Consider the following 25,152-nt stretch of genomic DNA (forward strand, 5'->3'; position numbering starts at 1 on the left):
ATTATCCAGGAGAACCTCCCCAACCTAGAAAGACAGGCCAACATGCAAATTCAGGAAATACAGGGAACACCATTAAGATACTCCACAAGAAGATCAACCCCAAGACACATAATCATCAGATTCTCCAAGGTCAAAATGAAGGAAAAACTGTTAAGGGCAGCTAGAGAGAAGGGCCAGGTCACTTACAAAGGGAAGATCATCAGACTAACAGCAGACCTCTCAGAAGGAACTCTACAAGCCAGAAGAGATTGAAGGCCAATAGTCAAAATTCTCAAAGAATTTTTAACCTAGAATTTCATATCCAGCCAAACTAAGCTTCATAAGTGAAGGAGAAATAAAATCATTTCCAGACAAACAAATGCTGAGGAATTTCATTACCACCAGGCCTGCCCTGCAACAGCTTTTGAAAGAAGCACTAAATATGGAAAGGAACAACCGGGTACCAGCCACTGCAAAAACACACCAAAATATAAAGACCAATGACACTGCGAAGAAATTGCATCAGCTAGTGTGCAAAATAACCAAATAGCATCATGATGACAGGATAAAACTAGCATGTAACAATACTAACTTTAAATGTAAATTGACTAAATGCCCTAATTAAAAGTCAGACTGGCAAATTGGATAAAGAGTCAAGACCCATCGGTGTACTATATTGAGGAGACCCATCTTACATGCAAAGACACACATAGGCCCAAATTAAAGGGATGGAGGAAAATTTACCAAGCAAATGGAAAGCAAAAAAAAAAAAAAAAAAAAAAAGTAGGGATTGCAATCCTAGTCTCTGACAAAACAGACTATAAACCAAAAAAGATCAAAAAAGACAAAGAAGGGCATTACATAATGCTAAAGGGAACAATTCAACAAGAAGAGCCAACTATTCTAAATATATATGCACCCAATACAGGAGCACCTAGATTTATAAAACAAGTTATTAGAGACCTGTAAAGAGACTTAGACTTCCACACAATAATAGTGGGAGACCTTAATACCCCACTGTCAGTATTAGATCAACAAGAGAAAATGAACAAGGATATTCAGGACTTGAACTCAGCTCTGGATCAAGTGGACCTAGTAGACGTCTGCAGAACTCTATATCCCAAATCAACAGAATATACATTCTTCTCAGTGACACATGTCACTCATTCTAAAATTGACCACATAATTGGAAGCAAAACACTCCTTAGCAAATGCAAAAGAACTGAAATGATAACAAATAGTCTCTCAGACCACAGTGCAATCAAATTAGAACTCATGATTAAGAAACTCACTCAAAACCATAAAATTACATGGAAATTGAACAACCCCCTCCTGAATGACTCCTGGGTAAATAATGAAATTAAGGCAGAAATAAAGTTCTTTGAAACCAATGAGAACAAAGAGACAATGTACCAGAATCTCTAGGACACAGCTAAAACAGTGTTAAGAGGGAAATGTGTAGCACTAAATGCCCACATCAGAAAGCAGGAAAAATCTCAAACTGACAACCTAACATCACAATTAAAAGAGCTAGAGAGGCATGAGCAAACTAATCCAAAAGCTAACAGAAGACAAGAAATAACTAAGATCAGAAAAGAAGTGAAGGAGATAGAGAAATGAAAAACCCTCTAAAAAAAAAATCAATGATTCCAGGAGCAGTTTTTTTTTTTTGAAAAAATTAACAAAATAGATAGACCACAGATAGACTAATAGAGGAGAAGAGACAGAAGAATCAAATAGACAAAATAAAAAATGATAAAGGGGATATCACCAATGGCCCCACAGAAATATAAACTACTATCAGATAATGCTATAAACAACCTCTATGGAAATAAACTAGAAAATCTGGAAGAAATTGATAAATTTCTGGACACATACAGCCTCCCAAGACTGAACTGGGAAGAAATCAAATCCTTGAGTAGAGCAATAACAAGTTCTGAAATTCAGGCAGTAATTTATAGCCTACCAACCAATAAAAGCCCAGAACCAGATGGATTCACAGCTGAATTCTATCAGAAATTCATAGAGGAGCTGATACCATTTCTTCTGAAACTATTCCAAACAATTGAAAAGGAGGGACTCCTCCATAACTCATTTTATGAAGCCACGATCATCCTGATACCAAAACTAGGCAAAGACACACAAAAAAAGAAAACTGCAGGCCAGTGTCCCTGATGAACATCTATGAGAAAATTCCCTATAAAATACTACCAGACCAAATTCAGCAGCACATCAAAAAAAGTATCTATCATGATCAAGTTGACTTCATCCCTGGGATGTAAGGCTTGTCCAACATAGGCAAATCAATAAACATAATCCACCACATAAACAGAACCAAAGACAAAAACCACATGACTATCTCAATAGATGTGGAAAAGGCCTTTGATAAAACTCAACATCCCCTCATTTTAAAAACTCTCAATAAACTAGGTATTGATGGAACATATCTCAGAATAATAAGAGCTATTTATGACAAACTCATAGCCAATATCATATTGAATGGGCAAAAGCTAGAATTATTCCCTTTGAAAACTGTTACAAGACAAAGATGCCCTCTCTCACCACTCCTTTTCAACACAGTATTGGAAGTTCTGGCTAGGGCAATCAGGAAAGAGAAAGAAATAAAATTAGCCAATATGATTTTATATTTAGAAAACCCCATCATTTCAGCCCCAAAACTCCTTGAACTGATAAGCAACCTCAGCAAAGTCTCAGGATACAAAATCAATACGCAAAAATCACAAGCATTCCTTTACACCAACAATAGGCAACTAGAGAGCCAAATCTTGAATGAACTCCCATTCACTATCACTACAAAGAGAATAAAATACCTAGGAATACACCTAACAAGGGATGTGAAGGACTTCTTCAAGAAAAACTACTAACCACTGCTCAACGAAATAAGAGAAGACACAAACAAATGGAAAAGCACTCTATCGTCATGGATAGGAAGAATCAATATTGTGAAAATGGCCATACTGCCTAAAGTAATTTATAGATTCAATTCCATTCCCATCAAACTACCATTGACATTCTTCACAGAATTGGAAAAAAAAAAACTTTTTAAATTTTATGTGGAATCAAAGACGACCCCATATAGCCAAAAAAACATAAGCAAAAAGAACAAAGCTGGAGGCATCATGCTACTTGACTTCAAACTATAATACAAGGCTACAGTAACCAAAACAGCATGGTACTAGTACCAAAACAGATACATAGACCAATGGAGCATAACAGAGATCTCAGAAATAACACTACACATCTACAATAATCTGATCTTCAACAAACCTGACAAAAACAAGCAATGGGAAAAGGATATCCTATTTAGTAAATAGTGCTGGGATAACTGGCTAGCCATATACAGGAAACTGAAACTGGATCCTTTCCTTACACTTTGTATAAAAATTATCTCAAGATGGATTAAAGACTTAGATGTAAAACCCAAACCAATAATAACTCTAGAAGATAACCTAGGCAGTACCATTCAGGACATAGGCATGGGCAAAGACTTCATGACTAAAACACCGAAAGCAATTGCAACAAAAGCCAAAATTGACAAATGGGATCTAATTAATCTAAAGAGCTTCTGCACAGCAAAAGAAACTATCATCAAAGTAACACAACCCCCAGAATGGGAGAACATTTTTGCAATCTATCCATCTGACAAAGGTCTAATATCCAGAATTTGCAAGGAATTTAAACATTTGCAAGAAAAAAAACATCAAAAAGTGGGCAAAGGTTATGAACAGATATTTCTCCCAAGATGACATTTTCGTGGCCAACAAACATGAAAAAAAAAAAACCCTCAACATCACTGATCATCAGAGAAATGCAAATCAGAACCACAATGAGAGGCCATCTCATGCCAGTCAGAATGGTGATTATTACAAAGTTAAGAAGCAATAGATGCTGATGAGGCTGTGGAGAAATAGGAATGCTTTTACACTGTTGATGAAAATGTAAATTAGTTCAACCATTGGGGAAGATAGTAAAGCGATTCCTCAAGGATCTAGAAGCAGAAATACCATTTGACCCAGCAATCCAATTACTGGGTATATACCCAAAGGACTATACATTATTCTACTGTAAAGACACATGCACATGTATGTTTAATGCAGTATTATTAATGATAGCAAAGACTTGGAACCAACCCAAATGCCCATCAATGATAGACTGGATAAAGAAAATGTGATACAAATACCACCATGGAATACTATGCACCCATAAAAAGGAATGAGATCATGTTCTTTGCAGGGACATGGATGAAGCTGGAAGCCATCATAGTAAGCAAACTAACATAGGAACAAAAAAACAAACAACACATGTTCTCGCTCATAAGTGGGACTTGAACAATGAGAAGACATGGACACAGAGAGGAACAACACACACCAGGGCCTGTTGGGGGGTGGGCGGCAAGGGGAGAAAACTTAGAAGATGGGTCAATAGGTTCAGCAGACCATCATGGCACATGTATACTTATGTAACAACCCTGCCCATTCTGCACATGTATCCCACATTTTTTTTAGAAGAAATGAAACAGTAAAGAAAAAAACATATTCAGAGAAATAGATTCCTAACGGTGAGATATTTGACAAAGTGAGATGTCTATGGAGTAGATATCTGGAAACAAAGAAGCCCTCTTACAGCCACAGGAATAATATGTGATAGTCAACTTTCTTTTGACTGAACTCATTGGAGAGGCCGTACACAAGGAAGAGGCAGACATGTTTTCTCTTTTGGAACCTGTCTGCATATCTCTGGTGAAGGAACAGTACTCTTCCCACCTTCCATTTTAGGGCTGGTCTATATAATTTGGTCTGTGTGAGAGAAGGTAGCAGACTGGGTCTATTCTTTTGACTATTAGTTTTCCCTTCTTAACAGAGTACACTGTATTGACAGATAAAACAGACACACATCAGATATCTGTTGAGGTATAAGTAAAGGGATCTGTTTAATAATAGTTAAGTTAAAGTCTCAGAAGGTGGTAGTAATGTTGGGGTGTTTTTGAAGAGTTGTTAAAAAACACTTTAATTCTTCGTATTCGTCAACTTGTTTATTCATTCTGAAGTCGTACATTGTGCTCCTACTCTAGGTTGAACATGTGTAGACAATGAGAATTCAGAAATGAACATGGCACAGTCCTTACTCTTATGGGGATCAAACTTTGGTAGGAAGATGTAAAGTAGAGATTAACATTGCCAGAGAATGGTGTGGGACTTTGTCCCTGGCTCACAAAAGTAAACCTAAAATAGTCTTCATAATAAGCATATCTTTGTTTAACTGGAGGCCTTGGGCCATGGCAGATAGCCTATGCTAACAAAGTGATTTATGACAATGGGCCTTGGGCCAAATTGTATCAGCTCTATCTCTGAATGGGCTGGAGACTAAGATCAGTCATGAGGGGGTTCATCTGTGTCTACATGGCTGATTCACAATAAAAACTCTGGACTGAAGGCTCAGTTGAGCTTCCTGTTTGGCAATACTCTGTGCAGGGAGAAGTAAGTGCTCTTTGCAAAACCCCGGTAAAGAACAACTGGAAGCTTGTGCTTGGAATTCTCCTGTACACTGCCCCATGTGCTTTTCTTGATGCTAATTTTAATCTGTATTATTTATTGTAATAAATCCTAATATTATGATGAATTTTCTGAGTTCCGTGAGTCTTTCTAGCAGATCATGGAAACTGAGAGTGATCTTGGGACCTGCAGAACCCTCAAAAGAACAGGCATATAAATGGCTGATTATAGGGCAGTTATTAACACACCAATAAGTACATTCCCTGGTTCTATAGGGTGCAAAGCAAGAGCACAAATCTAATCTTAATGGTCTAAGGGAAATTTATTAGAACAAGGAAAATACAAAGTGAATCTTTAATATGAGTAAGGAAGAGGAAACATTATTCTAGACAGAAGGAAAAACAAAAGCAATGTTGGGGAGGAAAGACAGAAACCTGGGAAATTGCAAATAGTTTTAGATAATTGAATATATTGATATGAGATATAGCGAGAGATGAGAAAAGAATGAGAGAAGGCAATAGTAGAGATCTTTGACATCTCTTGTCCCACATGTGATAGGAAGGTATTCATTATAGGATGTTAAGAATGGAAGCAGCACATTCTGATATCATTTCAGATGGACCATTCCTAGCAATGGTGGGACGTAAAGATGTGACACAAAGAGATCACCAAAGACAATACCATAATACTTTAAGTTAGAATGATGAGGGTTTGGATAAAGACCATAGTCCTGGGGTAGAAAAGAGGCAATGAATTCAGGAAACACTGAAGATAAGAAAGCAACATATCTTAAGATCTAAGTAGATATGGAGATAAAAAGAAAGGCTAATCTATGATAAAATCTATATGTTGGGCTTGGGCTATTGGGTAGAGGATGCAGATACTATTTTCTGAGATAGAAAATGCAGTAGGAAAAGCATGTTTCAGAGGAAAGAGGTGTTCTACTTTGGAAGCATTAAATGTTAAACACCAATGGTCTGTCAAGTAGAAATCTTCAGTGACACTTACGTGTACAGATAAGGAATTTAGACAAGTGGTCTAACCTGCAGAGCACATCAAAGCAATGTTGACCTCAAAAACCATTTTCAAAGTTCCATTTCAAAGAATAATTAAATAACAGGTCTTCAGCATTAGAAATCAAACATCTCTGTAAAAAATGACTGTGGAGTGTGTAGAAAGCAGTTATTTGAAATGTGCAATATATTGTAATCATTGATGTGGTATATCTCAACTCTAAAAAAAGAAGTTAGCAGATTTTTAAAAAACTATGTTCATAAGTGAAACATATGAGAGAATAAGGATGACTTAGGAAAGATTATTCCCCATACCTAGCAAAGCAAAATTTACACTGTAGTTTCTGCTGGAGTAAAAGTTATCTCACTATCCTACCGCATCTCTTCCAACCCCAATGAATTTCTTCCCTGAAATTCTAGCAAATTCCCATTTAGTGAACAAATATGGTATAGTGAAAAGGAGCAGTTCTCGAGTCAAGAGGCCTAGGTATTAGCATTAGCTGTCAGATGTGAAGTTGGAAGAAGTGAAAGGCCTTTCTCTGTAAGTACCAGAGATTTATATCATAGGAATTGAAATTTGGATCTTCAAGGAATAATTCTTACTGATTAATTAATTCAAATACCTCAGAACTTCTGGTCTTCCCATGCTATGCATTATAATTATATAATCTATGATTTGACCATGGGCAGTGCTGCTTTTCCTTATTCTATCACATTTTGTATATTTGATCATCTGAACTTAATATGTGATTTCATTTGATTCTTGGGGACAATGCCCAAACTCTGCCTCTTCTTCCCGTGCTTTAGGATTTCTCAATCAACTATAGTACTCATGGAACCTTATCCCTTATGAGGTCTGGTCAGTATGCCAGTTGAAGCACTCTCTTCCTCTGTGACCTGGGGTAAATTACGTTGCCTTCCTTAAATGTTTCTCATCAGAAAGAGATTTGGACCAGAATTATTGAGATCTCTTCCAGTTCTATCATTTTATGAGTCCATGACACGGGCAATAACATTTGAGTTGACACTTAAAAGATAAATTTGAGTTTTGCCAGAGAGAAAAGGAATACAATAATTTTGAATAGAGAAGTATTAGGTTGATATGATGTAAATAATATATACATGATGGTGTAAATAAGAGCTAGTGGTACTGAATGATGGAACCTAAATGAAGGATGAGTGTGAGATGAATGGAGACATGAGGGACTTGGGCAAAAGTAGAATATGAAACCCTCTAATTATCAAAGATCCAGATAGGAACCTGATTTCCCATACCAATCCATAGTCAGAAGTCCAAGGGATCAAGGCCAAGAATTGCACTAAAGAGAGACACCCTAGTATATTTCACACCACTTAGAGTTCAGTGGTCAATTCAACCTGGAAAACAGGCATTTAATGTCTTCCACCTGAAATTGCAGAACGCATTTTACCATTTTAAAGATAACAGAATTTCTGCAATAAAAAGGCCCATAGCTTTGTTTAGCTCAGCATTTCCCAAATTATTTAGCATTATAATACCTCTTCTCCATTTATTTGTATTCCATCAATAAATACACTAGGGCATGTCCTTTTTTGGTGTCGTGGAAATATGAAGTTTAGGATCTAGGGCATTTGAAATGTCAGGAAACGTAATTAGGTATCAGGTGCTAAGGCAGAAAAGGGTCATTGCCTCGTTGTTCAGGGCTTTCTCTCAAAGGAAAACTCTTAAAGATGGGAACTCGCCCAAGTGAGTTGTTCCCAAAAGAGCCTCTGATTCTATATCCTCTTTCCTTATATCTTCCAGGTTAGGGATGTAGTGGCAGTTCAGTGTCCTAGAATAGGAAGTGGCATCAGCTGTTTAAAGAAAGGGCTTATTGAGTATAAAGTGGCAGGTGGAGTCCTGATAAATACATTTCAAGCTACTTTAGGCAGACCACACAAAAAAGCTGCTTTTTCAAAGTTTTAAAGTTTGCTGGCCTTTCTCTGTGCGATGCACTAACATAACAGGTTTGACTCACCAGGAGATGACGCAAACAGCACTGGGAGTTTAAAAAGGCACTGCTTAACCTTGCTAAGAAATGCTGGTTTTAAGAACAGCTGGAATGTTGCTTTCTGATCCTCGACCATCAGCCCAGCAAGGATGAGAGATGTTTTGATGAAGAACAAAAAAAAAAAAAAAAAATACTTCACTGGGCAAATAAATCTGGTGAATATTGACAGCACTGAGGAAAACAACTTGACTTAAAATAATCCTTTTGTATGTAAGTAAAGGTGGCACCATAACTGCAGGAATCTGGAGATGCATATTGTATGAAGAGACCATTTCAAAGCATCTTTTCCCATTGACATTTTAAAGAAATATTTTTAATCTGCTCTTGTAAAATCTAGTACTCATCCTTTATCACCAACAACTGAAACAACAGGTTGAAGTTGCACATTATCAATCTGGTGACTCAAACATGAATAGGACTTACTTCTATTTGTTGAATGAAGTGCTTGAGGTAAGAAACAAAGATAATATTGACCTCTGTGGGCAAATACTGGACTAATTATTGGAAAGGAGGAAGTGTAGGGTGTAAAAAGATAAACACAATGCCATAGATTTATTGAAAAATAATAATTTCACGATGCCCTACTATGTGCAGAGCACCTGGGCAGATTTAAAGAAAATGAAGTAGTAGAGAATTTAGTTTCTATGGTTTCAGTCAAAGCTGATTTCCTCAAGAAGAAGAAATCCACTTGAGCTAGGTCAAATAAGGGGGTTCCATTGACTGGAACACAGACGAATGACATATAACACCAAGGACAGAAAACAAAGTACAAATCAGCCTTCTGGAAACTGGAAACTGTTAGGAACAAAAGAAACACCTCTCTGTATGGCTAACATTTCTCCTATGCACCTATGTCATAGTCTTCGTTCTCCTATAAAAATGGGTAGCACATGACTTTGCCTTATAATGGTGCTGGTTCCAGCTTTGGCTATACAAACATTAGGTCAGAGGAAAATGTGTCACAGTCTTTCATTTGAAATTCTCTCTTCAGAGAAAATATGATGGTTTCCGGACAGAAAATAGACTGAAGGACTTTGGGCAAGGTGCCTATCTGTTTCCAGACAGCAGGGGCTGAATTGCAAATGTGCCTGGTTTGGTCTCTAATATGTATCCCTGGTCTCTCTCTGGACTATGAAAGGACTAGGTCTTTAGAAAGAGATGTAGTTGGGGCCACTGAATATGACCATCAAATATGTCTATTATACTGATCCTTAGAAAGCTTATATTCACATAAGAAAAGAAGACAAAAATAGCAGGGAAATAGATGTTAACTACTAGGTAACACAGATAATAACACCCTACGGGATATGGATATGGAGCTATACTTCAAGAAGGATCTGACTTTGGATTTGGAGGAGAGGAGGCGTTAAACAGATATAGAAAAATGAAAGGGAGAGTGTTCTGGAGACAGGAAATAATATGAGACTAGTCATATATCGATAAACTAATGAACAAAGAGTCTTAAGAGAAGGTATTGTTTCATTTAGGTAAAGCAAAACTTTTTTAGAACTTTGTCTTTTCTGGATAATGCAATATACATTATAAATATTACATCACTTTAAAAGTATTTCTTGAGCATCTGCTTTGTGCCAGACACCATTCTAGGGACTAAAAACACATGAGCAAAACAAAGTCTTTTCCCCCAGGGACATTTTATTTTAGCAGAGGGGGATAGAAAATAAAATTATAATTTTTAGGTGTTGTTAAATGGTATATAATATGATTAGGCTTTGTGTCCCCACCCAAATCCTTTCTTGAATTGAAATTCCCAGGTGTTGAGGGAGAGACCTGGTGGGAGGTGACTGGATCATAGGGGCAGTTCCCCCCAATCTGTTTTTGTGATAGTGAGTGAGTTCTCATGAGATCTGATGGTTTTATAAGTGTTTGGTAGTTATCTCTTGTTCACTTTCCTCTCTCTTGCTGCCATGTGAGAAGGTCCAAGTTTGCTTCCCATTCACCTTCCACCATGATTGTAAGTTTCCTTAGGCCTCTCCAGCCATGTGGAACCGTGAGCCTATTAAACCTCTTTCCTGTATAAATTACCCAGTTTCAGGTATTCATTTATAGCAGTGTGAAAATGGGCTAATACAGTATATAATGGTTAGTTAAATGAATAATGTAAGCGTAAGCTTCATCCTGCAAACCATTTTCCTCCAAGATGTAGGAAATCTGATTATATTGGTAATTATTGGTTCAATCCTCACATTTTCATAAACTAGAGAGTATAATCTTTCCTGAAAATTCCAGTTAGAAATAGATATAACTCTTAAAGACCTTACTAGAGTCATATCTATTCCTCCCTTTTCTCTTAAACCAAGCTCTGTAGTCAGGAGAATAAGGTGTTATGATTTATGTGTTTATCTCTATAGTAGCTATAGTCATGTGGGTGTCTTTCATCCATTTGCTGGATAAAATAGGAGCTTCTGGCTCCTATTTTGGTAGATCCTCTAAATATGAGAATACTTCCTGGCTCAGCCTTGAGATCCCATCTCATCTCTAGCTATGCTTGCTTCATATGCAATTTCATTAAATTTGAGGGTTTTAAATAATGTCTTAATACTGCTGACTCCAAACCTCATCCTTTCATGCCAGGCTTGCATTTTCTTTAACTTTTCTGGCTATTTTACAGACATTTTAAATATGAGTTCAAAACTGTATTCTTGACACACCTCTATCTCTTCATATAAATAAATGGTCACACTTTCTACTCAAATAACCGGGCAAAATGAAGACTATTCCTTTGGTTTGTACTTCACTGAATCTTCTCTTCTCCCACCAATTCATTAGCAAATCTGTTAACTGTAACTTCAAAATGTATCTTACATTTATTCATTTTTATCTACCTGTAATGCCCCATCTTATTGAAAGCCACAGTCACCTTTCACTTAGAATATTGTTAAAACCCTGTAATTGCTCCCTCTGTTTCTACTCTTACTTTCCTCTAATTTACTTCCCTAGAACTATAGTCACATCAATCATCAAGTCATATCATTTTCTTGCTTTCAACATGCCATGGTTTTCCTATGACACTCAGAATGAAATTTAAATCCTTTTGCCTGGTTTTCAAAGCCCCTACAGCATTTTATTCGGGTACTGTGTTCATCCAACTGAACACTGATCAGAAGGGAACATTATTAGAGAAGGAAAGCACAACACCATAAGTTAATAGAAATAAAATAAACAAGTAGATTCATGGTGAAATGTACTCACCTGCAAGTCACTCTAAAAAAAAATTAGGAATTACAGAATGTTTACCTTCTTATGATCTCAGATTCTCAGACGGAGAGGCTGGCCAAATTAATCTGAGTTATCTTCAAAGGTTGAATGGCTCATGCTCCACATCTTGTTGCTTCGGTGATGAAGTGCCTGTATAATGATATTTATTCAATAAGTAGAAAAGCCACATGCAAATTCAAGGGAGATCAAAGCATGGTTTATGTAGCTACTCTTTGGGGGAAGGTATATGGAAGGGTTTATAGAAGTACTACATCAAAAAAAAAAAAAAAAAAAAAAAAAACAAAACCACGAATGGGAAAATAAGGTAGAGAAGACCTAACGCTTTAACAGTACTCACCCTGACCTTAGTCAGATACTGTAAATAAACTTTTTAGGCATCTGTGTTGCCATTCTACTCTTATCTGATCTATTGCTGAATAAAACTAAACCTTGGAAGGAGTAGAGTAGGAGTGAATAATTTTCTCTGATTTTGAATAACATTCAGATTTCACTTCATACCCTTTTGTAGGTGTCCACATAATTTATTGTCCAAATTAGGCCACAGTTGAAAGTAAAAAGCGGTACTAAATACATTGCAACAGGTATAAACTGGGTGTATTCAAGGGAAACAGATACATGTATGGTCCCATAATTATTCTCCTCTTTGGTTAATATGTTTAGATGCACTTGTTTTCTTCTGTTTCTTCAAAACATCACATTCTTTCTTGTCTTAGGCTATTGTAGTTAACTGTTCCTTTACTTTGAATGCTTTTCCTCTAGATTGTTACATAAAAAGCATCTTTTGGACATTTATATACCCTAAATCACCCTAATATCACCTTTTAAAATGGTCTTCACTGGCACCCCAATCTAAAGTTTCCTTAAGTCATTATCACATATCATATGATGAATTTTTTCATCATATGCATATTATAACTTTATTTTTCATATGTCCTTTTTGGTTATATCATCCAAAACTTACATTCTAAGTCTCCCAACCAGTTGAATGGACCCCTCCTCTCAGCCAATGGGATTTCAAAGAATCCTAGAAACAACTAGTTCAGGCCATGAGGGGAAGGAAAGCTTGGACATGGCTCATTATACTTTCCTCCCTTTGGAATTCAGCTGCAGCTGACCAGTGTTACTACAAAAACAGATATCTTAAGACTGACAAAACAGATTCTTTGTAGTGATAAGATACCAAATTCCAACCTAACTCTAGTATAGCAACATATGACAGATAGCAGGCCCTGATGAAAATTGAAGTATTTTACACCCAAATATATTTCTTTGTCATGTTTTAAAGTGGTGCTGAGAAACTATCTCTTGTGGGGAAAATCCACATTCTGTGGAGAATTTCTATCCCTTTCCAGGTCTATTTCTGATCCTGAAGAGGTTAGCACAGAATGCAGCACCTTTTAAAGGTCTGAATGGAAAAAACTTGCCATATATTGCCTCTGGGGGTGGTCACCTATGATACTTCATATACTTAATAAGAACCTTGGTCTCTACAACCCCTTATCTTAAAGCAGACACTCCTTTCTATTCATTCCAGGTCTGTAGATAATAACTTTCAGGTGTTTCAACCAATTGCCAATCAGAAAATCTTTTAATCCACCTATGACCTATGAGGCTCTTCCCACCCTTTCGAGTTGTCCCACCTTTCTGGACTGAACCAATGCATATCTTACATGTATTAATTGAATTGATTGCTATTGTGTTGCTAATTGAATTGATTGTTGCTAGTTGAATTGATTGCTATCATGTTGTTTTATATGTTTTCCATATAAAACCAATCTATAACACCACCACCTTGAGCATATGTCTTAGGATCTCCTGGGTCTGTTCATACTGGTCATGGTCCTCACATTTGGTTCAGAATAAATCTCTTCAAATATTTTAGAGTGTGGCTGTTCTCATTGACAGTTTGTTGAGTAGATCTCCAAACTACAAAATAAATTCCTAAGGGCAGTACCCCAGCTATCAGAAGACTAAGTATTTAATGTTTTGAAATAAATGAGTGAATAATTGAAATTAAGTAGTTACTATCATGTTGGGGTCATATTTAAAACAATCATTTATACTTAGTTCCATAATTTTTAGATTTAGTACCCACACTTTTTTTTATACTACAAATTCCCATGATTTTTATTTTTTTTAACTATCTCTTCTTTGGCTGAAATTTATCTTGAGTATTTTTTTAAGGAAGAACATGTTTGTCCTCATATTTAGGCCTTGTATGACTTTTTTGCTTTTTATTTATTTCCTCCATGAAACAAAGTTTAATTGAGTATAGAAACTCTCTGGAGGTTGCTCCATTGTCTTCTGGAGTTTAAATTTAGGGACACAAAGACTTTATTTTTTGGCCCCTCCAATTTTTCTTCTGTTGCAAGTAATATGTCCCATTCTCATTTTCATTTTCTAGCCTAAGTGGCTGCAGGCTAATTTCTTTATTCTCGATTTTCAAAATTTTCACTGGGCCATTTGTAAGCATTGCTTACTTTATATAACCTTTTCAAATGGGTATCTGTGATTTAGAAAGGGTCTTTTTTGGCTCAGAAAATCTTGACTTTATTATACTTTAATTACCATTTATAAAATTTCTGTGAATATCTTTTTTCTTCAGAAACACACATTTTATCAATTCAATTTCTTCACTCTGTTATCCCATTGCCAACTCTCTGTTATGTCAGTATTATTTTCTTACTATTCTTATTCTATTTAGTTAGTATTTTACCTCTTTATTTTATAGGAAGTTGGCTGACTTATTCTTCACATTGTGTTTTTGTTGTTGTTTCCTGCAGCGTAGATTCTGGGCCTTCTATTTTCTAATGCTCATTAAAAGCCTGAATTTTCAGCTCCTTTATATTTTCTCTATATAAGTCTTTTTTTTTATGTTATTACCTTCTATATCCAGGCTAGCTCCTTTTATTTCATATTATCCAATTCTTCAACCTTTATTCAAATGCTGTATTTTATTCATAACACACAGTGGAAATATTCTAAAAGGTATGTGTTTTTACAGTAGATATTTCTCAAAACTCATGTCCTTCCCTTGCCTCTTAAGTGCCACCATCATTTCTTCCAGTACAATATATTTAAACCTGGGATATTAACCTAGTGGTCTAAAAAAAGAGGGTGACAGAAACTGAAGTAAAAGTAGAAAGAAAAGACCAGTGACCTGGAAATCTCTGATTAGACAGATTAACTTTGAAGAATTTTGAGGCAATGTGGAGATTTCCAAAACCTTTTTAAAATGAAGTTTCTCTACCTATTTAAGTGTGAGTGAAAATAGTGAAGTTGAAGTAAAGATGGAACAGAAACCTCAGAGTTTCTAGAACAGTAGAGGATCAAGAGGAATAAAATAAGTTGTGGATTCTTTCAAGATTTCTCCAAATTCAAATTTCCAGAGTCATGACAGAGATCTTTGTTCCTGGTGGCCTTAACTTACAAAATAAAAATTTAAAAAAAAAAGTAGACAATGAGGTCATATTCAACAGATGGTAGTGGTGGGATTGCTATCTGGAGATCTCAAGTATCTCCTGTGTGCTGCTAGTTCCAAGAAGTTCAAGTAAGGCGGTGCTTCAATTTTCATTTCAAGGAAACATTCATTAATTGATAATAGATGCACTTTGCCCTGAATAATTTTCCTCTGCATCTTAAAATGCTTCACAACACACATCATACCTTACAATTTATGCATGGGGATTTAAAGTTATTTTTATATAGCTTCCCAATAGCTGTAGGTAAGTTAAACAACTACTACATAAGTTTGTTATAACCTTTAGTGGTCACAATTTAGATTGTACAAACCCTTTTTTGGTTATGTTAAGTAATTCATCCAAACAGTATTCCCTCAATAAAAAAAAAAAAAAAATTAGTGGTTACTGTGAGAGAACTGCTATGCCAGATGCTTTTGAAATGTAAATAGAGATTTCTGCCCATTATTTGATCACAGCCTATTATAGAAGGTAGGAAAAGCAGGACAGTGTGAATTTTAAACTGCAAGCAATAAATTCCATAGAGACAATGACATTCATCTTCATATTCTTTATAATAATTTGTGCAGTACCTGGAACATAAATAGTACTCTATAAATGGCAGAATTATATCAATTCCCTTTGTCTAAGCTTGATCTCTAAGGAACTAATGTCAGCCTTTTGAGGCTATAGGATTGATTTTATATTGATATATGTAGCATTTTCCAACTAGCAAATGATTGGGCACACTGGAATTGTTTATTAGATATCCATTTATGGATTTAATGATATTCCAGGAAATTACTTTCTTTAGGAGATCATTCATATAGCATTCAAAGTAATCTGAGACACTATGTCCGATGAGCACACCTACTAACATAAGCTAAAAATCTTGAAAGAAATGATTAGATAGCTTGCCTTAGCTATTTTCAAATATTCAGCTTAAAGTGAAGGTTTTGTGAGTGTATGTGTATGAGTGTGTGTGTGTTGAGAACAAAAAATCGGTTTCTTTATCAACGTTCAAGTCAATAACAATACTCTATGTTGTTATTAAACATTGCTATTAAATATAGTTACCAACATATAAGTTAAATATAGTCAATAATATGTTGTTTTTAAATATAGTCACCCTGATGTACAGTAGATACCTTGAACTTATTTCTCCTGTCTAACTGAAATTTTGTGTCCTTTGACCAACATCTCCCCTATCTGCACACCCTCCAGGTTCTGGTGAATGCTATCCTACTCTCGGTTGCTGAATTTAACTTTTCTAGATTTCACATATAAATGAGATCATGACCACATTTGTCTTTCTGTGCCAAGCTTATTTTGCTTAACATAATGCCCTCCAGTTTTATCTATGTTGTTGCAAATGACCAGATTTCCTTCTTTTAAGTCTGAGTCCTATTCTATTGTGTATCTATACCACATTCTCTGTAACCATTTATCCACTGATGGACACTTAGGTTGGTTTCATACCTTGACCATTATGAACAATGTTGTAATAAATATGGATGTAGATATCTCTTCTACATATTGATTTCATATCTTTTAAATATATACCTGCTGGTGGGATTGCTGGATCATATGGAAGTATTTTTTTTTTAATTTTTTGAGGAATCTCCATACTGTTTTCCATAATGCCTATCCTAATTAATATGAAGGTTTTAATTATTAAAAAGCTATTATGAGAAAAGTAGAAAATACATGAAATAATTATCTTTGGAATGTGAAATCAAAACACCACATTTGGATAAAAGTGTTCATGCTTTTGCCATTGTTAATTATTGAGAATGTGTTAATGGTGGTGGTGAAGCACGTGATGGCAATGATGACTGTGATGTTAATTTAGTGCTAGTGCTAAAATTAACAATAAAAATGGCGTGGCAATGTGGACGACGACGAGGTGCTGCTGGTGGATATTATTGGCAATGTGGCAAAGATACTTATGATAATAATAGTACTGGGGAGGTGATCAAATGATGACAGATTATGTAAAGGTGGTGGCAATGGGTGATTGCAATAAGAATAAGGAAGGTGATTAACACAGTAACTATAAAGCTATGGAGTTGGAAGGGCAAAGTGAACTGGACAATGTTGGTCTTGGTTGTAGCCAGTAGACACTAACAAGTAATAGATGGAGGAATACCATCAATGCCTTGAGGTTAAATAAATCATTGAGAAGTTTGCATAGTCCTAGAATCCAAAAATAATTAAGTTTCAATTACTTGCTAAATAAGCAGTTTGTGCAATAAGACTTGAAAATAAAGTGAAAATAAAAATATGCCACTTCTTGCACATTTGCAATTTTGCAAAATTCTCTGTAAAAAGAATTTCAAAAATTGACAGAAACCTAGAATTAATTCAATTAAGCTTAATTTTTAGCTGAATTAATAGAGAAAGGAGGAAGTGACATACCATTATATCCATGTTTAAAATTTAAACATTACAACAGATATTCATAACTTTAAATCATTATTTGTCTTAAGCAGATAAATTGTTCAAATATCTACCTTAAAATTCAATTTAATGAATAATAATACTAACGACAATAAAACTTCTTGAGCACAAAACTACTGTCTGGAATTGTTCAAGAGCCATGGGAAGACAGAAAATCCATAGCTAAGAAAGACCAAAGATGTTAATATAAAATAAACCCTGTGCACTAAACTTGCTTTTTATAAGAAACCACTGGCACCATTGAATGAATTTTGATAGAGTGCCTACTATGTTCCTACACTGCTCTAGACACATAAAAATATAGACATTAGTAAAAATAAATTTCCTCTAAAGGAAATGAGATTAATTTAGAAATAAAACCAGACAGATAATGTATATTATAATGGAAATTCTTTGGATTAGGATTAAGATAAAATGTTTGTTTTGGCTATAATCCACCATGAGTCTTTTTATAAAAAGTTCTCAGTTTTCTTATTTAGACAATGTATATAAGAGTACTTGACCTGCCTAACTCATAGAGGTGTGTCAGTTTTAAGGAATATTACATATGGACAAATTCTTAGACATTTTAAATCATAGTACAATTTTTAGGAACTAAGTGATAGAATCTAATTTCTCTTCCCCAAAGTTTGACTCTCTGAATCAGTCCAGGTTCTCCAGATCAATACGATAGACTATAGACAGATAGATAGATACATAGAGAGAGAGAGAGATAATAGATAAATAGGTAGGTAGGTAGGTAGATAGATAGATGATGAAAGGAAGGTTTATTATTATAGAAATTGGTTTGTGCAATTAGGGAGGCTGGGAAATCCCACGGTATGCCATCTGCAAGCTAGAGAACCAAGAAAGCTGATGACCTAGTTCAGTGCAAGCCTGAGAACCAAAAGAGCCAACGGCATAATTCTCAGTCTAAGGCCAAAAGCCTAAAAACCTAGGAAGCCACAAGACCTGAAGTCCAAATCTTCGAGACATCTGGAATCTGATATCCAACAACAGGAGAAGATGGGTGTCCCAGCTCCAGAAGAGAAAGAAAATTTACCTTTTCTCTGTCGTTTGCTCTATATGGGTCCTCAACTGGTAGGACTGTGTGCATCTTAATCAGGTGAAAGTAGATCTTCCTTGCTCAATCCATTGATTCAAATGCCAATCTATTCCAAAAACACCATTACAGACATCCCTAGAAATAGTGCATTTCCTAATATCTGAATATTCCTTAACTCCAGTCAAGTTGATATTTAAAATTAACCATCATATCATATGAGGAGAAATTTTTCTTAAGTCTATGCTTTGACTCTGTTTCCTGCTTCAATCTTACCTCCAACTCAGAGGTTGGAGTGACTTATCCAACTGGTAAAGTTTGCAGAGATACATTTGTGTTGTCTGATTAGCTTTGCCCTTCTTGGGAGCAAATGTTCACAAGGAACACATGTTCTTCACTCCTTCATGCTGTAAATTCTGCCTGGACAGAGTCAGCATGCCTACTCCAGTACAGTAGTAACTGATACTGGGTGCAGAAGTGCCTGATTCTTGGGTTTGGTATTACCAAGGCCAATTGCCATCAGATTAAAGTCATATGCTCATATTCAGCTTCTATCAGTTATAAAGGTGATATATTGGCACTCATGTTTAATTTTTGATGTTATCTTCATTTTTTTCAGATTCAGGTAGGTAGAAGGAGAATGCGATTTCTTGAAGGCCCTTTTGGAAATCCCCAAATTAACCAGGAATTGCAAGATAATTAATATCATATAATAAATTATTAAATTAAGCCAGAAAATTCTGCTATCTCAAATATATTACATAAGTGAACAGGGTAGGTATTATGGTGTAAAATATTCCACTCAGCTAAAACCAGATGTCCAATGAATAAATCAAGCCTTCCCTTCCAAAGAAGGAACTCTCCAATAGATTCAGATGGCAATCAGTTTTGCAGGAGATGAGAGTGGTGACATTTGTGTCACACATTTGCCATCATTGACATAGACAGTAGGCACACTAAATTAGAGTACTAAAAAAGGAAAAGGGAGCATTTGCTCTGAAATATACTTCCATGACTCTGTCAATGCAAATCAACACCTCATGCAAGACCTCATATGGTCCAAGTTACAAATGGGCTCTATTTGGAGATTTTTGAGCTTGACAGGAAAGTCAGGTGGTAGCTGTCTGAAAGGAACCTAACACTCCACAAGAGAATACAAAGATTCAGTAACCCAGAGCAGTTTCTTGGCCTCCGTACGTATTTTCCAGTGACTCTAATGATCTGGGGACACAATTAAATCCAGTGCAACAGAACTAACATAATTGTGTTTTCCATGCTTTAAGAATAGCTGTGGGGAAACATGTAAGACATGAACTTGACTCCAAAGATCCCACTAGTCTAGCAATTAATTCCAAAAGGTCACCAAATGATTATATAAATAATTATTGCAGATATCATATCGTGGGATTTCTCAGCCTCCCTAATTGCATGATTGCCAATTCCTGTAATAAACCCTCTTCTCATCCATCGGTCTATCTACATATTATCTATCTATAGTATAATAAATGCAACAATAATTTTGCAGAAGCTACAGAAAGAGCATAGAAAAAATGATTTACTCTAAAAAGGTTCATATGTTGGACAAGAGAGATGAAAGGCATTAGAAACCAAAGAAGTAGCAAATGCAAATGCTTGCAGTGAATAAAACAGAATGGCTGGCATCTTCAGGGAGCCACATATATTCTAGCATTGCTAAAATGTAAAAAAAAAAAAAAAAAAAAAAAAAAAAGCAATGAATTTGGAGAGGAAAACAGGGTCCAAGTTATAAAAGGATTTGCCTGCAATCTTAAAAGATTCGTAATTTATTCTGATATGAGGCAGAGCCATTTGATGGATTCTAAGCATAGAGTTAATATAATATTTTCATTTTATAAGGATCATAGTTAAGGCAGCATAGAGAATGGCTTGAATGGGGTAGAGACTATAAGTCAGAATATGATTGAAAAGTTATAAATTATGAGTAATGAATCTCTCCCCAAATGACATCACCGTCTCTTCTTGTTTACACTTAGTTTTAAATACATACTAATCCTTTTTTTTTTCACTTATTTGTATTTTTAAAATGTGGATGAGAAGAGAGAAGGAAAAATTATCTAGCAATTTTATTTATTTATTGTAAAAGGGCTAAGACTGGGCTTGGAAACCAAATCGAACTAGAAGTAAAAGTAGCCAATGGGGTATCAAATGCCCTTCAGGGACTCCAGCAATGGAGTATCCAAACTATTGTAGTTTCAAAAGTCAATCTGTGATCATCTCATCAGTCAGTGACTTGTGATAATTCGACCTATGAAGTGTTCATCCTGATGCTTAAACAAGGAGCTCACCATATCATCAGGTTCCAAAAAGTAATTAAAGTGACATTCCTATGCAGAAATGGATTTCTGAAAGACCCCTACCTCATGCTGCTTTCTGTCCCAAATGAGTTCTCCAGGTAGGCAAGTCTCTTCCATTGCTTGCCTTGCCCTTGAAATTTGCTGCTATCTACAGAGGCATTTGTCTTCCTATGTTATTTGTATAGTCATCCCCAGGGTGCCCTGATTTGGCTTCTTATCAGTTAGGCTTCATTTCTAAATGTCTCTCCTGGCTAGTCATGGCCTTCTTCAGAGTCATTATATTGCTATTGTGATTATCAGATCAAATAATTATAATGTTCAATAATATATGATATAATTATTATAGTGATACTATATACTATTTTAATGATACAATGTTTTCTGTTAGGTAGCTCTGGTATAAAGAAAAGGGCATAAGGTTTAAAGTCAGACTTATCTGAGGTATAGTATACACTAATTTATTTTTAGCTGTATCATTTATGCAGAAAATACCACTGAATGTATTTTTCACATATAAATTGAGAATAGGAATACCTATCTCAGGGGAATTATGCCAGGGGAGCTGAGGAGTTCAGCATAGTACCCAGCACTCTTTAATCATTCATAGGGTCATTTTACCTGAAACCTTTCCCCAGTGGGATTTAAAAAAATACTGAAAGCACTATGTTGAATGCTATGAAAAGAAAGCATCTGAATTATTACAGCAGTTAATGCTCTACTGAATATTACTCTATATTTGAATAATCTACTCTCAGTTCCAAGATTTAAACAAAAAAAAAAAAACTCTATTTCACAAGGAATATCTTATTTATGTTCATGTTTTCAAGGCTTTAGAAATACCTCATATTTTTAAAAACATAATTGTTGACTGCAAACAGGTGGTATTGTTGGCTATAGAATTATACCTTTTACAACATTATTTATTTTTAGGATACTTGTTAGCAGGTCATATCACTAAATTATAGTGCAATGATAGGATAGGATTTTGAAAATATTCACTTATTTCCCCAATTGAAAAGATAAATGGGAGAATACTAAGTACATCTATTTGTTCACAGAGAAATACTTGACTTTGCTATGAGACTTGCAACTAGCAATAAGGAAATGCTGTGAATTTCAACTGAAAGAGGCCCTGGGAGATTACAAGAAAGGTAAACATGACAGAGAAACGCGAGCAAAAGATTTGCCAGTCAGCTGCATGCCTTTTTAAACCATTTCAGGAACATGACATATTTCCCTCTTCAAATTGGATTGTTTTGAAAACGTTAGGGGTCTCTCTCTCTCTTTTTCTACTCTTTGTTTGAGCTCATCTTAAACTCTCCTCTTTGATATCAAGTCTGTTTCGACTTCCTGTTAAGGGAGATTGGGAATTGAGAGCCAATGTATGGAAAATTCTGGCTATCAAAAAGAGAAGCTACAAATGGCCCCAGAGCCTTCCCAGCCCATAATGCTCGGGATGAGCATAAACAGGAAAGCAGCTTGGATGACAGCGACTGACTCACCGTGTGCGCCTGGGACTTGTTTTGCAGTTCACCTGGCAGGTGCAATTATGTCGGCAAAGAACGGGATAGAAAAATGACCTTTGAAGGTAGCTCTGGGGTGTGGGAGTTATATGTGGAAACCTTATTAGACATCGGAAGCAGAGCTTCTGAAATAATAATCCAAGTGTAAAATAGCACCTCTGCATAATTGTAGCATAATACAATAGTTTTGGCAGGAAAATTTGAAAGAGATACCGAATAAAATGTGAATTGAAACTTTACATTTCTACCGGAAGTTCATTTAACTCCCTGAGACTTTTCTCATTTAAAAATCCAAGAAATCTGGTTGAATTTTAATTAGCTGCATTTGATGCTAAGTTTTTTTGTGCATTATATTAGTAAAACCAAATATTTGGTTGACCTAATCAAACAATATATATTGTATGTCTGCTACACAAAATACACCGGATTAGGCAATATGATATTATAGAGGTAAAATACTTATTTATAAATTACCTATTTGTAAATTTTATTCATCTAGGTCCAAAATTTATTTTGCAGTAATACACATATCCTATTTCCTTAATAAAATAGATATATTACCCAAATTATATTGAAAGAAGAGGAATAATTTGTATCAATATCCTAGCAAATGTTAACTATTGTTTTTGAACATTACATTTTATTCTGGTCTTTCTGACACATCTAAGGTAAAGACTGTAACAAATGATAATGTCATTTCCATGACCTGACTAAAGAAAACATACAAGTTTTTCAGTAGAGGTCAGATTTTCTATGATAATTAGTTCTTAAAAGATTTTACTCTTTGTTGCCCTCTGTATAAGAACAAGAACAAGACAAATTCTCAAACCACATATAATCTAGCGGCTGAATTGAGTAGTTTAAGAGTGCAGAATCTAACTACTCTACTAGGCTCACATTTCTGCTCTACAGCTTATAATTAATGTCTTTATGTTTTAGTTTTCTCCTCTGTAAAACAGAATACAGTAATAATAATAATTTAATAATCACCGGTATTTGTAGAGTGCTCACAATGTATTAGCTTTTCATCTAAATATTTTTATATATTAACTCATTTAATTCTCACAACAGTCTGTGTGGTTAGAATGATCATTAATGCTCATTTTACAATAAGAAAACTGAGGTGAAAACTGATTAACGAACACATATCACAGCTAGCAAGATCTAGCAAAAGAGATTTTGGTAACTACTTCATGGAGTTATTGTAACATTTGTATGTGATGTGTTTAATATGCGGTAAACATTCAATAAATGTTAACTATTATTTTCATTATTATAAAGAGACAAAAGAAAAATCAACTTAGAGTACAATTCAATAATACAAAATACATCATACGTTCTCATTTCCAATATACTGATACCAGTTGAGAAAGAAATTACACTGCTCATGATAGTAAACAAGAAGGTGACAGGACTTGAGCTAGCCCTTGGTAACTGAATTGAATTTTGAAAGGCAAGGCAAGGTGGTCATTGTAGAGAAGGAAAACAGAATGATCAAGGCTCAGGAGCAGAAAAATCACAGAAGGTTCTTCAATGATAGAATGGCATAAAACATAAGGATAAGAATATTCCAGAGAAGCACAGATAACTTGAAATGCCAAGTTTAAAAGGTTTATATGATTCTGAGGTAATAAGGAGCTCCTGAAATTTGAAATAAAGTTGACAGTACACAAAAATAATCTAAGAAGATTAATTCAGTAAAGCATAGAAGACTATGGGTAGGGATGTGATAGCTGGGTATGTGGATAAAATGAGGAAAATACAGCCAGATTGTATTATGATATAAGAATATGATATTCCCAAGGTTTAATGTGGTACCCTATGTCAGAGTTTTGTGGGAGGTTTATTTTTTTGTTTTGTTTTGATTTTACTTTTTTTTTTTTTTTTTTTTTTATACTTTAGGGTTTTAGGGTACATGTGCACTTTTACAGTCACAGTATTCATTTACTTTCTCATTTGTATTAGTAAAAGTCCCATAGGACATTGATGGCCTACTAATATTGAGGATAGTTTAATAAAAGGACTATTTAAAAAGGTGTGGGATTAAGAAAAATTAGCAACGAATTGTGTAGTACTCCAAGCACAGATGCAACAAAGAACGTACATTTAGGCCTAAATTATGAAGGGAAATAGTTACTAGAATCTGGTTCAAATGGTTGTAGTTGAGAAGAGGACTGCCTACAGAAACAATTGTTCTCACTTAGACCCTGTCAACCCAAGGCCACTCGGAAGAGAGGAAGCTGAAAAAAACAGGCATTCCAGCCTCACTCCCTTCCCCTCACTATTCAATATTTTGCTAGTGCCTTTCATTGGCTAAGCCCAACCGGCAGCGAGACAATGTGGAGTCTGTGGATGTAGTTCATAAAGGTATAAAGTTGAGCCTCTTGTGACACAGAGTAGGATAATAAAAGGTGAGGAATGGATCTGAAGGGGAAAACAGAAAATATATAGCACAAATGAACCTCAAATTGAAATGGATATCCATCTTCTAGAATGGCAATGGTCACTGAGGTTGTAGCAGTTTTAATGCTTGACTAGACCCTAAAAGTTATCTAGTTTTCATT

The 25,152-nt window shown here is 35.3% G+C and overlaps 1 long non-coding RNA gene across 1 annotated transcript in view; it reads right to left on the reverse strand.

The window, feature by feature from the left end:
- The window catches only part of LOC134736997 (uncharacterized), a 227,597-nt gene that overhangs the window by 163,385 nt on the left and 39,060 nt on the right, over positions 1-25,152 (reverse strand). The window contains exon 2 of the long non-coding RNA XR_010121512.1: positions 11,791-11,901. This is a non-coding gene — a long non-coding RNA (uncharacterized lncRNA). The remainder of the gene's footprint in view (positions 1-11,790; positions 11,902-25,152) is intronic.

This window comes from Symphalangus syndactylus, chromosome 6 (genome assembly GCF_028878055.3).
Source record: "Symphalangus syndactylus isolate Jambi chromosome 6, NHGRI_mSymSyn1-v2.1_pri, whole genome shotgun sequence".
Taxonomy (NCBI): domain Eukaryota; kingdom Metazoa; phylum Chordata; class Mammalia; order Primates; family Hylobatidae; genus Symphalangus; species Symphalangus syndactylus.